The following is a 12,309-nucleotide window of genomic DNA, read 5'->3' as shown; positions in this document are numbered from 1 at the left end:
TGGCAAGAACACCACAAAAGCTATATCATGCTCTTCTTGGTGCATTATATAAGGGACTATGTTAATTAGTATGTCTTATTACTGGTGATGTTAACTTTGATCACTTGATTAAGGTGGTATCTATCAATTCATCCTGTTTTCAAGTCTCTCTTTTTTTATTCTCAAAAACTCATAAATTACAAAGGATGCTTGACTGTCACTCTAATGCACCAATCAAGAAGTGCTGGATCAAAATACCTAGACACACAGATATGCATCTGTGTGTACACACACATACAGACACATGTTAAAGAAAAGATATTTAAACTCCACTGTATTAGTCAGTTATTGCCACATTAATGCTGTGTGACACACGTCTCTAAAACTCAAAGACTTATCACAAGCTCATGGGTCTTCGCATGAGCTGGAGCCACTTTGCTTTAGGCTGGAGTTTGTCTGGGTTTGGCTCTGCGCTTCTACTTGGGTTCAGGTCTGTTTTACATGTTTCCTCAGTCTCTTGGGACCAGCAGCTACCTGGGGGTATGTCCTTCTTGCAAGAGATCACAGGAACATATTGGGATAGTATTGTCTCTTGGAGCAAAAGCTGTCACACTGTCCCTTCAACTCACATTTTATTAGCCAAAGTAACTTTTGGGAAATACAATCCATCTTTAGTTGGAGGAATTGCAAAGTCATATAGCAAAGGGTGTAAAGGTAAAATTCAAATACAGGGAGGGTACAAAGAACTGAGAATGACGATCTCATCTACCTCATTGACTGTATGTTTTCTCTTTAAAAAAAGTGACACGATGTTCAACACACAATATTAGCCTGTAAAATAATTAGAGAAAATGTGCATGTCCTACAGTCAAAGATTGGACAAAAGGGCTCTCGCTAGATTGAAAGACTACCAAAAACCCCTGAGATAGTTAAATAGGGTGTGCATAATTCAGCCGTCCCATCCTTTCCCTTCTCCCCACTGCTCTAAGAGGATTAATTTTAATTTGAGAAACTTCTTACTTTTTCTTATATGTGCCTAAAATAATGTTGAAAATGTACAAGCTTCCTCATCTACTTCTAACCTGTTTCAAAAAACATAATTTGGGACATAGTGTAAATCTTGATCTTTCTCAATGAAAATGTGTATCACTTTTTAAAATGTATCCTATGTTATCTAACTAATATATGATTTTGATAAACACCATGTTGATCAAAAGTCAAAAAAAAGAAACTCTTCTTCAATAGGCATACATTTTGTATAATTTCTCTTTTCTCCTTGAACACATATTTCCATTCCTTTTCCCCACAAAATTTTATTCTAATAATATATGTTAGATATATTTACATATATTATATATGTAATATATGTTTGAGTATTTTATTCATCATTCTGTCATATTTCTCTGAGCAAAAATATGTATATACATTGAAATTATTTTAAGCTTATTATTTCCTATGTCTTAAAGTTCTAAGTGTTAAATTTTCTTCTGAATTAAATTATGACTAGAGTTATGAGTAGTAAATCATTGATCAAAGAAAGCAAATAGATTATGCTTTTTAAGAAATAACTATTAAACATTGCAAGAAAAAATTTTTTAGTGAATTGAAACTCTTGTTCCAGGCCAAGGGACACTCGGAAACTGACCTTGAATTTACTTTCTTGCAACATTAATTCCTGGAATGTTAAGATAAATGTGGAATGGGGTGCAGATTGTGCTTTTTCTGCATGAGATGTATCTGGTTGTCCAGATTATTTGTTTTATGACCTTTCACTGATATGATTCAGCTGGCCCAAAGAATGTTAGTAAGTTACAAACACCCTGAGGAACAATATGACCAGTAGGGTATGAAAAATTGAGGAGCAGAAAGTGGAATAGCTTCCCAAAACCAAGGTGGTCCACCCTGCTTTACCTTCATCTCTTGTAACTGAGCATGACCCATGAAATGGGAGGTCTTGGAAGTTGTGTCTGGGATATAGCAAGGCCATCACTTTTGCTAAAAGTGATGCTTGCTTGCATGCTGACTTTACCTGTCCTACATGCTTTGAATAAAATAAGTAAACTGGTATTGGAAACACGTTACATTTTGTTAACCCTTCTATCAATCCAGATTTGTACTGGAAGTGGCAATTGATGTGCAGATCCCTAACTCCATTTGGAAAAACTTACGCAATAAGAAAACAGAAGGGAATAAAGAATTTTGTTTTTCCTTTTTCCCCCAAAGTCCCCCAGAACATAGTTGTGTGTTTTTTTAGATGTGCGTCCTTCTAGCTGTGGCATGTGGGATGCCGCCTCAGCGTGGCCTGACGAGGGGTGCCATATCCGTGCTCAGGATTCGAACCAGTGAAACCCTGGGCTGCTGAAACAGAGCACGCGAACTTAACCACTCGGCCCCGGGGCCAGGCCCGGGAATAAAGAATTTTGATTATGTCAAAGTAAAAGGCTTTTGCACAGCAAAGGAAACAATCAACAAAATGAAAAGGAAATCTACAGAATGGGAGAAAATATTTTCAAACTATATATCTGATAAAGGGTGAATGTCCAAAATATAAATAAACTCTTACAATTTAAAATAAAAGATAAGCTAATTTTTAAAAATAGGCAAAGGAATGAATAGACAATTCTCCAAAAGAGACGTACAAATAGCCAACAGATATACAAAAATGTGCTCTCATCATTAATCCTTAGGGAAATGCAAATCAAAATCAAAGAAATATCTACACTCCATGTTCACTGCAGCGTTATTCACAATAGTCAAGACATGGAAGAAACCTAAATATCCATTGACTGATGGATAAAGAAAATGTGGTATATACATACACTGAAATAGTATTCAGCCTTAAAAAAGAGGGAAACTCTGCCATTTGCAACAACATGGATGAACCTGGAGGACATTATGTGAAGTAAAATAAGCCAGACACGGAAGGACAAATACTACATGATCCGACTTATGTGAGGAATCTAAATAGTCAAACTCATGGAAACACAGAATGGAATAGTGGTTTCCAAGGGCTAAGAGGAGAGGAAAACAGGGAAGTATTAGTCAAAGGGTAATAAAAGGATAAAAAGAGAAATTGGATGACTGAAAAGTTGCCAACTCATCGTGCTGTTTGATATGGCTAACATTTTAGAGTCCCATCCAAGAATGGATCTGATCAGTGGCATTTAAAAAGCATTGATCTAATTCACTAAGAACTGATTAAATGACACCTCCTAGTGTTGACAAAGAGAAGCAGCTGAGGAGGACAGGCTAAAAATATCATCTCATGGTTGCTGCTTACAGCATTGTTGGAGACGAGACCACTCAGAGAGAGAAGGAAAAGGAAGAGCCAAGAACTCTGAGACCAGTGTTTGAAACAAAGGCTGATCCTCACAGCTTCCCTAATGCCCAGCTGGGGACATGGGAGGACACTATAGTTATTTGTGTTGCCACCCCACTGAGATCCCTCACTAATCAAACTATCCAAGGTCCCGATGGGAGTTTGCAAGTTATCACAGAAGTCCAGCATTACAGTATGAAGAAACTGGGCTGTTTTATTGAGAAAATACCAGCAGCTGCCTAAGGAATCCTTGCCATCTTGGATCCTTAGCTAAAACCATCAGATGCCAACAATTTAATTATGGATACTGCAGAATGGAGCAGTTGCATCTATAGCATGGGAATAAATTATATTTAGGGAGTCTTTCTATTGGTCCTGAACCTAACACTAACCAATAAATGAGCTGGTGGTCACTCCAAAATGGAAGTAAAATTTTATAGGGAATACATATCTTAGTGAGAAGGGTGCTCTTTGGTTTTTTAGTTCAGGTATCTATGAATAATTATGACTTATTAGGAAAATGGCTGGGGCCAGCTCCATGGCCTAGTGGTTAAGTTCAGCATGCTCTGCTTCGGTGGCTTGGGTTCAGTTCCTGGGCGTGGACATACACCACTTGTCAGCAGCCATGCTGTAGTAGCAACCCACATACAAAATAAAGGAAGGTTGGCACAGATGTTAGCTCAGGGTGAATCTTCTTCATTCTAAAAGGAAAATTGGCAACAGGTGTCAGCTCAGGGCAAATCTTCATCAGCAAAAAAAAAAAAAAGAAGAAGAAGAAGAAAATGGCTTAGAGTTCAGCGTCAATTCTGTGTGAACTTTTGGTAATGTTGAACTTTACCTGAGCCCTGTCTTAGAAAACGGCATAGTTAAAAAAAATCCCCCCACTCTTTTGTGTTCCAGGAAATGGCTTACTGCCAAAAGCCACTCTTCCCCAATGAAGTAGATAAGACTTATGGATGACCCCCTTGTTTACCTATGACAAAGCCAGACACAGACCCTCCAATCCCCATTCTACCTTTCATAAATTTTTAGCTGAACTGTTTGCACAACTAATCTGAAGAAAATGCCACCAATCTGATTTTGCCAAATTTTAGTTAGCTTCCCTCCTTCCCCCAGGGGCCTGAACTTTGGTGTACCTGAGCTTAAACAAGCACTGGAACATGGAACAACTTCCTTGATGGCCCTTCCAGAGTTGGCTGTCCAACTGTGCCCCCTGCTCAGTGTGACATCTGCCAATCCCATTCCCCGACACTCTTCCTTCTGACCTTGTTTACTATGTGGCATGGTCTCTCTTGCAATATCTTCCTCCCCTATCACAACAGTCTTTTAGAAAAAAGTCTCTGCTTACCTAAGTCTGGACTTGGTTTTATTTGACACCTAGTAACATAAATAAATGGATGAGAATGGAAAAGGTTTTGTTATAGTGATATCATTCAATTATTTGAACTCTTTTTGAGATACATGCCCCAAATTACATAGTTATCAATCATCAAATGTTGATTTTTAATGCAATTTTGGCTGTTGACTTCTTTAGATCTTCCTTCAATTTTGTTGAGAGCAAAGAAATTGGATACATCTGACTTGCAAAGGATGTGTTCCTCTATCATCTGAGTCATTCACTTTGATATCGAACCTGAAGTGAGTTTGCTCACCCATTGCACAGCAAGCCAATGTCTGACACCGGGGGTAGTGGAAGAAAGTAGGACTTTATTATTGCACAGCACTGAGCAAGGAGAGAGGGCAGCTAATGCTGAAATCCCAAACTCCCTGAAAAGCTAAAAGGAAGGGCTTTTATTTGGGGTTTTAGGTAGGGGAGGGGGAGCTTATGGCCTTGCTGGTCAGAGCTTTCCGACCAGCCTGTCTTTGGCCTTGACACTGCTTGCAGAGAGGACAGAGCCCGTGACCTTGCTGGTCAATAGCTTTCCCACCCGCCTATATCTCTTTGTGGGGAGGAGATAATGAATCCAGGTGCTTGTCCTTGGCCATGTCTGTCTCCATGGAGAATAGTGGATTCTGGAGCCAGGAAGCCAGGGAGTAAGGAGGGAATGAGTGCTTTGATTTTAACCCCATATGTGATGGGTTTAATGTAGGGAAACTGATATCAGGGCTGGTATCAACTTCCTCAATAGTCGACATTGTGTTTGGAAGTGCATCCTTCCCAGGGTCCTGGAGCCTTTCTCTCCCCCAAGCAATACACAATGGTATTTTCATAAAAGTGGGAGGAGAGCAGATGCAAAGGGGAGCTTGAAAGGTAGGACCTGAATAACATCCAAGCACCAGCATGATGCCTTGACTCCAGCCAAGTTCTCAGGCAGATCTAGTTTAAGAAAAAGTATATATGGAAGTTGAGGCTTTCAACCAAAGTGACCTCAATAAAAATAAATAAATAAATAAGAAATTGAGTCTCTGGAAGCTCGTTTTCTTAAAACTAGCTGCCTCCTTTTTCTATCTTCAGCAGAGTAACCATTTTGCTATTGTCACCTACTGGTGTTGAAAGAGGTTTCCGCTTCAGATTGACCAGCAACATGAATCAAGAAAAGGTGGGCCAGCAGTGGTGTAGTGGTTAAGTGCGCATGTTCTGCTTCAGTGGCCCAGGGTTCGCCAGTTCAGATCCCAGGTGCAGACATGGCAACACTTGGCAAGCTGTGCTGTGGTAGGCGTCCCACATATAAAGTAGAGGAAGATGGGCAAAGATGTTAGCTCAGGGCCAATCTTCCTCAGCAAAAAGAGGAGGATTGGCAGCAGATGTCAGCTCAGGGCTAATCTTCCTCAAAAAAAAGAGAAAAGAAAGAAAGAAAAGAAAATGTAGCCAGACTTCAAGCTCAGATCTGGAATGGAGACAGGACACACTTTACCCTGCAGAAACAAGGTGGTGTGTAGAACAATAACAACTCACGACAAAAAGCTTCAAGGTTTTCTTTTTCTTTTTTTTTTATTTTTTAAAGATTGGCACCTGAGCGAACATCTGTTGCCAATCTCTTCCTTTTATTTTTTTTTCTTCTTCTTCTCCCCAAAGCCCCCCAGTACACAGTTGTATATTCTAGTTGTGGTCCCTCAGGTTGTGCTATGTGGGACGCTGTCTGAGCATGGCCTGATGAGCAGTGCCATGTCTGCACCCGGGATCTGAACTGGCGAATCCCTGGGCCACTGAAGCAGAGCGCATGAATTTAACTGCTGTGCCACATTATCAGCCCCAGAGTTTTCTTTTTAAAAATAGCTATAAGTAACATTACTGGAGTGGAGGAGATAAACCTAATTAAAAGCGAAGGGAGAATCTCAGGACCCAGGCTTTCCTCTCTGATGCCTTTGTAATGACTCATCATGCAAAGGCCAAGTGGTCTCAGAAATGCTCCCTGGAATATGAAGACAGCTGGGCGCTGACAAAGTTAACGTTCTAGGAGGCTGGCCAAACAGTCATTCCCACGGCAAGTGTTGACTAGCAAAGACTTGAATAGAAGACACTGGTGATGAAGATAATAATGGCCTTGTGGAAGTAAACAATGACTACCCAAATGAGAACAAGCAAAGGCTATTTAATCTGAGCTTGCTATATCAACTCAGCCACCATCACTCGTGTTTGGTAGAAACTCAAAGGCAGACAGAGGAGTGGGAAAGCTTTCTAGTGGGAAAAAAAGAAGGCTTCGGGTGTGTCCTGACTGGAGATATTGGCATGGGGGAGCTGTAGGTGGACTAACTAGAAGTGGAGCATGCTACGTGATTGGTTAGGGGTGCATATTTGGCTTCCTCTACTTGGTCCTAAGTTGGAAAACCTAGGAAAGCTATCAGATATTGATCAAGTCCTAGACATTTTGGGCTGATTATTACAGGAGTTATTGTTTCACTTCCTGGACTGTTTTCTAGAGATAGTGGTCTGACTTCCTACAAGTCTGATTTGTAGATAGTAGGTTGACTTCCTGAGCTATATTGTAGGTGATGGGTTAATTTCCTGGGCTGGTTGCTATAGATTGTGGATCGGAATTCTATTTTTATGTGTAGTCTAGCTGTTGTCTGTTTGTATGTTCTGTCTAAAAGTCTAGATGCCCTTGGAATTTTTGATGTGTGACATCCAAGAATGACAGTAAAGTCTCCTCTGGTTCTTGGAGCTCAGATGGAGTAGATCTAACAAATCAGCTCCGTGGTTCCAAAGTTGAAGAGAAGCAGAGAACATCATCTATTAATACTTATGTAGCAGGAATATTTTGTATACTAATAATGCTGTTTAGTCATCAGTTTTCCTTCAATTAACTTTACATTTTGCACTCACTCCCAGGAGCTTTGTTTATTTGCTTAAATACAAAGTGCACATGTGGCTTGAGGGATTATTTTGTTGTTGTTGTTGTTTTAATTTGGGGAGGGAGTATGTTTTTTGGTGAATGTGAGTTTGTGCAAGTATGTGCATATGTGCAATAAATAGTAAATTGGAGAATATTCCCATTGATTCTCCTCCTTCCCCAGTTAAAACAAATGTTCCCATTTGTATGTTTTTGCCTGACAATGCAGACAATGACTGAAAAGTAGGTGCCTTGTGTTTTGAATTTAAAGACATTCAAGACTTGGTTTTAATTTGCTGTGTTAACCCTTGTATTCGAAAAAACTTTTTTCTATAAGGTGTCTACTTTCAGCTTTGTGCTCATATATGAGTAGAATATCTTTGGTCCACTTGCCTTTGATTTAGTTACCCAACCAGACATAGAAGAATTTCTTTCACTCTTTTTCTTCCTACTTTTCACCCTGGTTCTCTCCTCCTTTTGTTCTCAAATAGCTTGTCCACTCTTCGGTAATATGCTTCCTGTTCTCCCATCTGGAGAAGGGGTCAGCAAGCTTTTTCTATGAAGAGCCAGACAGTAAATATTTTAGGCTTGGCAGCCCATTACAGTCTCTGTTGCAACTACTCAGCTCCATCCTTGTAGCATGATTGCAGCCATAGACAATATGTAAATGAATGAGTGTGGCCATATCCCAATAAATCTTTATTTATGGACATCAAAATTTGATTTTCTTATAGTTTTCATGTGTCACAGAGTATTAGTCTCCTTTGAGTTTTTTTCCAGCTATTTAAAAATTTAAAAACCACTGTTAACTTGTGGGCTGTACAAAAACAGGCAGGGGGTCAGATTTGGTTCACAGGTCATAGTTTGCCAATCACTGATTTAGACTAAGAAAATAACAGGGTAACTTGAGTGCTGAGGCCTCTCTCTGTTAGGATTGTCCTCTCTTCTTGAGTGATAATTGAGACCACCTGCATCAACATAGCTTAACTATTGGGACAGAGAGCTGAAATATTTGTCTCAGGAAATTCTTCCCCGGAAAGATATGATGATAATCAGTAAATAACTTCACCATTCATCTGGGAAATTTTTGCAAAGCTAATTTTATCTAGGTAGGCAATTTGTTCACCTAGGCAAACAGCTCTTCTCTTAGGACAACAGATGGCCCACCTGGGAAAAATTTTATCAAGTAATAATTTACATACCATGACTCGTTTCAAGGCCCTCACCTCACTGTGTCCACCAAACCTAAACTATGATGTCCGATCCCAGCCAATTTCCCTTCTTTAAAGACCCATCTGAAACACTTGAACTCAAGACTCCACAACCCTGTAAATATCTTCCTTTGACTTCACTCTTCTGAAACATTACTGAGACTCTATCAAAGCGGTATTCTTCCTTACCTAATTCTTTAGCTAATAAATAAAGCTTTGGGGGCCGGCCTGGTGGCACGGCAGTCAAGTTTGCGCACTCCACTTCGGCAGCCCAGGGTTTGCCAGTTTGGATCCCGGGTGCAGACCTACCCACTGCTTATCAAGCCATGCTGTGGCAGGTGTCCCACATAGAAAATAGAGGGAGATGGGCACGGATGTTAGCTCAGGGCCAATCTTCCTTAAAAAAAATAATAATAAATAAGTAAAGTTTTGCCTGATTAACAGGTTTTTTTCGAGCAGTCTTTTGCAAGACTTGACGGTTGACCTGAGGAATATCCTCTATCTTCAATTTCTGCTTTTGTTTTTTCTTGATTGGTTTTTGGATTTCAAAATGGGCTAGCTTACATGTACTTACTAAATAATTCTATGTTGATCTTATCCTGTATCCTAACTGTTCTTACTAGCACATGCAGAGTTGTCTCTTTGTCAGCAAGGTTGAAATTGTGAATGTTCTTTTGTAAAAAAATTATTTTATTGCGGTCATATTGGTTTGTGAATGTCCTTTGTTTTTTAAGCAGCTTTGTTGAGATATAATTCATATACTGTACAATTCACCTATTTAAATTATACAGTTCAATGGTTTTTGGAATATTACATTATTCATTTTTAAAAATGATAGTTAAAATATTTATAACATAAAATTTGCCATTTTAACCTTTTTTGGCGTGTGTGAGGAAGTTTGTCCCTGAGCTAACATCTGTGCCAATCTTCCTCTATTTTGTATGTGGGACTCCTGCCGTAGCATGGCTTGATGAGCAGTGTGTAGGTCCACGCCTGGTATCCAAACCCGTGAACCCCGGGCTGCCAAAGTGGAGTGCACAAACTTAATCACTATGCCACCAGGCCTGCCGCCATTTTAACCATTTTTAAGTATGCAATTCAGAGGCGTTAATTACATTCACAATGTTGCACCACTATTACCACTATCTATTTCCGTAACTATTTCATCACCTCAAACAGAAACTCTGTAACCATTAAGCAATAACTCCCCATCCCTCTCCCTCTAGCTTCTGGTAACTTCTAATCTACTTTTTTCTCTGGGAATTTGCCCATCTAGATATTTCATGTAAGTGGAATCATATAAAATTTATCTCTTTGTGTCTGGCTTATTTCACTTAGCATAATGTTTTCAAGTTTCATCCATATTGTAGCATGTATCAGAACTTCATTCTTTTTTATGGTTTGATAATATTCCATTGTATGTGTATATACCATATTTTGTTTATCCGTTTATCTGTTGATGGACATTTGGGTTGTTTTCATCGTTTGGTTACTGTCAATAATGCTGCAATGAATACTTGCTTACAAGTATCTAGCTAAGTCCCTGCTTTCAGTTCCTTTGGGCATATGCTTATTAGCGGAATTACTGAGTCATATGGTAATTCTATATTTAGCTTTTTGAGGAACTGCCAAACTGTTTTTTGTATTGGCTGTACTATTTTACATGCCCATCCGCGACTCTGAGCAATTTCTCTGCATTTTCACCAACAGTTGTTATTTTCCATTTTTCTTTTAATTATAGCCATCCTAGCAAGTGTGAAGTGATGAACGTCATTTTAAATGCAAAAAAATAGTCTTAAACTCATCCTCTAGCACTAACTGGGGCAATTAGCGACAATGACTTTGTTCTACCTTCACACTGGATTGATCATTCAGTTGGGTACAGAATTTTATGCTGGAAAAGAAATATCCTCAGAATTTTGAAGACATTGCCAGGATACTTTAAGAATATCCTTTTCATTCTTGTTTCATCACTACAGTTATCTTGAGTCCAAGACAAGGAAATGGAAAGATATGGACACAAAGAAACCATTTAACATTATGAAGATTACCCTTATCTATATCCTGAATCATTTTGGGCTGTCTTCTTAAGACAAATGGTAGCACTACAAGAGCCAAGCCAAACATATTTAAGGACTCTGCTAAGGTCCATCTGGTAGTATTCCATTGGCCAACGCAAGTCATGTGGCCAAGCCCAAGAAATATAATCTATCCACAGTAGAAGAAGGGAGTGAATACTAACTGCATGATAATCCAAACTATTGTACCAACCCATCAATTGCTCAATAGCCTTTCCATAGATAACTGTTATTGGTGTTTTTGTTATGCTTACATTGATATCCATACACACGAAATTACATATATAATCTTTCTTTATTCCTGTTTTTACACAAATGCTAACATTTAATACAAATTCTTAATATCCAATATAATAGGCCATCTTTACAATAAATCGTGAGAAATTTGGAACTTTCCTACCTCCTCATTTAGCTAGAGATTATCATCTGAAACACCATCTATCATTGTGCTTTCTGCTAAAATATTCTGATGAACACTTTAAGTTTGCTGCCCATAGTGGTTTGATATTGAGGAAATTAGCAGCACTTGACTGGGGAGCCTTCACAATCAAAATCGTTGGAAAGGATGAGATTTTTTAAAGGGAAGTGCAGTGGAATGTTCAAAGACAGAACTTTAGGGCAAGACAATTTAAGGACTATAAAAAGGTAATTTTCCATGAATCTGCAGTGCTCTCTCCCACGTGTTCAGCCCATGTGCTCCTGGACTATCTGTCCTTGTGCAAGCAGGTGGCCCTGGAAAGATAGAGACAAGGACTCCCCCTGGAACAAATGTGTTTGCATTCCTGGGTAAGTAAAGATCAAAATGGTGACTCCCTCCAAGAGATTTACAGATATCTTTCCCCAGAAACATTGACTTACATTCCAGGATAACAAAATAACGTCTCTCTCTAGAAGGGAGGATGGGCAGACTTACCAGCAGAGTATATAAGATCAGAGTCTCCTAAACTCGGACTTCATCTCCTATATTGCACTCTGAAAGTGTGTGTAGGTATCATCTGGGCCCCCATGTCACCCTGCAAGGATTGGGACTCGGAACCAGAGCTATGATGTTGCCTTGGCTGCTCCCTTTGCTGTGAGTACACCATCTTTGTCTCTGACACAGAGGTCTCCAGTTTTCTGCCAGTGTGTATATGAAAACCTGTGGAAGGGTAACTCGTTAGCTTGCAAGCAGCTTAAAATCTCATACCTTTCACAGTTTTTGACTTAACAAGAAGAGATTAGAAAAAAGAAGAGTCAGAAAAGGGTAAATATCGGAGTATCATTTGAATAAACTGAGGTGTCTGTCCCCTCCTAAAGTGACAGAGTGACTCTTTTGGTTTAAGAATAATAGGATTCATGTAATTGAAGGTGGAAATGTGGGAGAATGATAGTGTGCTGTGTTCTTATAAGGTGACATAAGAAGTAAAAATGTAAAGTATGGTCTTTGCCCACAGGGTGTGCACTATTCCATG

At 39.3% G+C, this 12,309-nt stretch overlaps 1 long non-coding RNA gene across 1 annotated transcript in view; it reads left to right on the top strand.

Annotated features, from left to right (window-relative positions):
* The window catches only part of LOC103563457 (uncharacterized), an 82,971-nt gene that overhangs the window by 59,854 nt on the left and 10,808 nt on the right, over positions 1-12,309 (top strand). The gene's annotated exons all lie outside the window — the stretch shown is intronic.

The sequence above is a fragment of the Equus przewalskii genome, chromosome 5 (assembly GCF_037783145.1).
Source record: "Equus przewalskii isolate Varuska chromosome 5, EquPr2, whole genome shotgun sequence".
NCBI lineage: Eukaryota > Metazoa > Chordata > Mammalia > Perissodactyla > Equidae > Equus > Equus przewalskii.
Note: the sequence above shows the minus strand (reverse complement) of the source record. Positions and strands in the feature narration are given on the sequence as shown.